Source organism: Pseudochaenichthys georgianus, chromosome 9, assembly GCF_902827115.2.
Source record: "Pseudochaenichthys georgianus chromosome 9, fPseGeo1.2, whole genome shotgun sequence".
NCBI classification, from domain to species: domain Eukaryota; kingdom Metazoa; phylum Chordata; class Actinopteri; order Perciformes; family Channichthyidae; genus Pseudochaenichthys; species Pseudochaenichthys georgianus.
The window spans coordinates 16,394,090-16,398,281 of NC_047511.1; the positions used below are offsets into that span (position 1 = coordinate 16,394,090).

Here is a 4,192-nt window from a genome sequence, read left to right on the forward strand (position 1 = left end):
AAATAAAAAAATTTAAAAACTACACAGATAGCGAACTATATTAAGAAATAGAATGCAATAAATTATAGAATATAAAATATTGGCAGTAAGCAATATTTAAACATTGCATTATTTACTATTTATTATTAGGTTCTGGTCCTGATGGAGAGAGGTTTTGGTCCTGATGGAGAGGTTTTGGTCCTGATGGAGAGAGGTTCTGGTACTGATGGAGAGAGGTTCTGGTCCTGATGGAGAGAGGTTCTGGTCCTGATTGGAGAGAGGTTCTGGTCCTGATGGAGAGAGGTGTTGGTCCTGATGGAGAGAGGTTCTGGTCCTGATGGAGAGAGGTGTTGGTCCTGATGGAGAGAGGTTCTGGTCCTGATGAAGAGAGGTTCTGGTCCTGATGGAGAGAGGTTCTGGTCCTGATGGAGAGAGGTTTTGGTCCTGATGGAGAGAGGTTCTGGTCCTTATGGAGAGAGGTTCTGGTCCTGATGGAGAGAGGTGTTGGTCCTGATGGAGAGAGGTTCTGGTCCTGAGGGAGAGAGGTTCTGGTCCTGATGGTGCGCAGCCTCCAGCCAGAGGGTTGTGTTGAAGGCAGAGCTGAAGTCCACAAACAGGATCCTGGCATAGGTTCCTGCTGTGTCCAGGTGCTGGAGGAGGAAGTGAAGTGATAACTATTAGTAAACCATAATGATGGATGTTATTATCAGGGCATTGATTATTTCATAAGTTTAGAAGGGGGGAACATAGTCTAACAACAGTTAGCTTTTGTTAATTTTACCTCGAGACAAACTTGTGAGACTTGATTCTGAAATCCCTTTCTCTTAAAGTGAATAAATAAAAAATAAAACAATGGAGGTGACCCTAAAACTAACCACTGGATTGCTTGTCTAACATGACCGAGTCCATAAGTGAGGTAAGGGTGGGAACAATCAAACACACCCTCCCAGGCACTACGTGTTAGCGAAGTACAACTGGGATTTCGAAGAGGAAGATATGCTTGCTCAATTCTTAATAATAAAGAAAAACCAACAAATTGAGCACTTGAGTTTTCATTAGCAGCGCCTAGCTACAGCTGTGGAGCTTCGGTCAATACCACTAATGCCCCTTTCACACCAGCGCCTATTCAGCTCCGGCTCGGAGCTAGAGCCTGAAAAGCGCCGGGTTTTCCTGTTCACACCGCAGCGGCGCCGGCTCTTAGCTCCGGAATCCGCTTCATTTCCAGCTCCAAAAAATTGTCGGTCCAGAGGCAAGAGCTTTGGAGCTAAGAGGCGACGTCGCTTACGTCTCTCTTACGTCGAGGCGTGCAGGAAACTAAACCCACCTCCCCTGAACATGGGTCGACTATCATGCCTGCCTACAAGCAGTGTGCTTATAAACACACTTTATAAAGTCAGGCAACACTAACCAGGCTTCGTGTGATTCTGTTTATTTGTACCTTACTTTGACTATCCGTTCACTGTTATCGATCATTGTGGAGAGAGGCCGACGTGTTGTTTTGTATTATTGCAGCTATCGGATGCAAGTAGTCAGTTTAGCTTCGGTTGCTATGCTAACATCACCCGTTTTATACCAGAGAAACTTTCATAACAGTGTTGTGATACCAAACAGCGTCAATTCAGACTGACACACATTCACACACATTCGCTAAGGGGAACTGGGGATATGCATCAGCTGCTTGTGTGAGTCGGACAGTGAATACTTTAGAGCGGCCGCTGCAGTGTGAGCTAACCGGGAGCTAACGGGAGAATAAACTCCAGTGGAAGAGCAGCCAATACTGCAGCGGTCGGTAAATGCTGCAGAAACACATTAATAAACAATGAACCACGGCACTCTGGAGCAAAGTATAAGGTTGGAGAAGTCGTTATTCAATTTATTCTGGCTTCATGTGATTAAAAGCAACACGATCATCAACCTGACGCAGTTGTTGTTGTTGTGAGCGCTGTAATGGCTTCCGTTGGGGAGCAAATCAGCGATGTAAACGGTGACGTCATGACGCAGCAGGGGCAGCTCTGGAGCGCCAGTGGGCGGTGTGCACAGAGCGGGAGCTGAAAAGGGAAACCGGAGCTGAACCAGAAAAGCTCCCGCTCGGAGCTAGAAACTGAAAAGCGCTGGTGTGAAAGCTGCATAACAGTCTATTTCCTTAAAATGGTACATATCGATGAATCTATATTTTCATCTTCAGGTGATTACATCTGCATAATGTCCCTGTACAATAAGATTCAAGCATTTTGTAATCCAGTGAGGAAATTCAAGACCAGTAAATATTGATTGATTAAACAACACTAAATAAAATGTTAGTGCTTTCTTCAAACTCAGACTCTCTGCTGCGGCTGTACCTCAAAGACAAAACAATTGTCTTATGATCTTTGTTGAACAAGGTCTGATTGTCCTATACATGTACAATGTGGGGTATTTTTAAATACTTTACTAAACCACATTCAATACTATGTTAGACACAAGTTAGTTATTACTCACATATCAAAGTCTTTTCATCTCCAAGATGGAAGAATAGCTGGGTGCTGCCTGGAGAGACTGATGAGGGACACAGGCTGGCGTCAGCAGCTTTCCACACAAAGCCATCACATCTTCTCTTCCATAGTCCTCGCTGTCCACTGGTGCTCTGTAAAAAGAGTGAACATCACAGCCGTCATGTTAACCCTTTCTTACACAACAACATACAACCAACATGTGTCAAAAGTGACCCGAATTAGTTTTAATTGTAAATATCTTTGCAATAAATTACTTTAACCATTCAGGATTCCAGGTATTCCTCAATTAACCTGTTTTGGATCAACACCAATTTGTATTTTTCCCTTTCTTACTTTTTGAATAAAAATAATGTTTGTATCACTACACTTCTAAGGCACAACATGGGTCAAACATTACCCGTATTATTTTTGCTATGTTATTTCATGCATGGCTGAGTGTTTCTTTACTATACATTTTCAAAAATAATTAATTTTAGCAGTGATTTGGACCAAGCATATATGATGTAGTAATACAAAAAGTATTTTAGTTCACACAGTGTGACATTAGCTAGTCATGTTAGCTTGTAATATATAGAGCAGAGCTAACTAGCAAGTTAGCCAAACGTTAGCGGTTAGCTGTTTATGCTATGCTAGCTGTTACTGAACATTAACAAACTAGATTCCGCTATAAGAAAGCTGTGAAACTTTACATTCAACTTGGCGACAACATTGTGACACCCCGCTGCATGTTTATGTGTAATTCTCCCGTGTTGGAGATGAGAGGGTGGGGGGGGCAGCACTGCAATAAACTGTAAGCTAACGTTAGCAGCCACCTGTTAAGCCAGGTTTTCCGGGCGCAACATCTTGCAAGAAACAGCATGTCAGGGCTTCTTAACATTTAACAACCTATTAATGATGAATACCAACTTAACGGGAAGAAACTCAGCTAACTAGAAGAAGAAATGTAACCTTAAATAAAAAATAAAACATTCACAAACTAAGGATTATCTAAATACATATTTAACTCCATTACAGTTACAGGACTCACCAGATCTCAAGTCTTCTGTTCTTTGTTGACGTCCCGATGCTCATATTTAACGTGTAAAACGATCCCGATATAAATCCATAAAATCCTGCAGCAGACATACAGACAGACAGCTGTAGCTTGCAGGAGGAGACCCACTCAAACTGACGTGGATGTTTCAAATGTGAACGACAGGCGCGGACAGTTCTCATTGGCAGGTTTCTTCGATGACGTTTATATTAACCAATCAGGAGTGTTGTGGACTCATTCCAAACATGCCTGACTTGTCTGCCGTGTTTTGGCTGAATTCTATTTCAATTGCCGTAGCTCTGGCTGTCGGCCAGAATCCGAAAACCATACATTATACTGTAAAACTAAGGCTTATTACTGTGTATTGACCAATGGGAGAAAAAAAAAAAACAGCAACATAAATAAAACAAGGATAACTGTGACTTGTTGAGTAAATAACAGTGTGTGTTTTAAACCTTGATCCTCCCTGCAGAAATGTCTCCACTTTCTATCATTTTAATTTGTTTTAATGATATTGTCAACTGTAGATGTTTACAATATAGTAAGTTAGGAATTGAATGAGAACATATTTATTTACTTTTGTTTCAACATTGGATATTTTGTGTTTGTGGTGGATTCAATCGAATATTGAGAAAATTATGTATGTAAAAAGGTTTTAATTACATTTTACGTTTTTTTTAGTTGACGC

At 41.4% G+C, this 4,192-nt stretch overlaps 1 long non-coding RNA gene across 1 annotated transcript; it reads right to left on the bottom strand.

Annotated features, from left to right (window-relative positions):
- Nucleotides 1-492: 492 nt before the first annotated feature.
- LOC139434401 (uncharacterized) lies at nt 493-3,618 on the bottom strand. The gene is made up of 3 exons (XR_011643749.1): nt 3,499-3,618; nt 2,458-2,602; nt 493-629 (listed from the first exon to the last, which is right to left on the bottom strand). It is a non-coding gene; the product is annotated as an uncharacterized lncRNA (long non-coding RNA).
- Nucleotides 3,619-4,192: the final 574 nt, after the last annotated feature.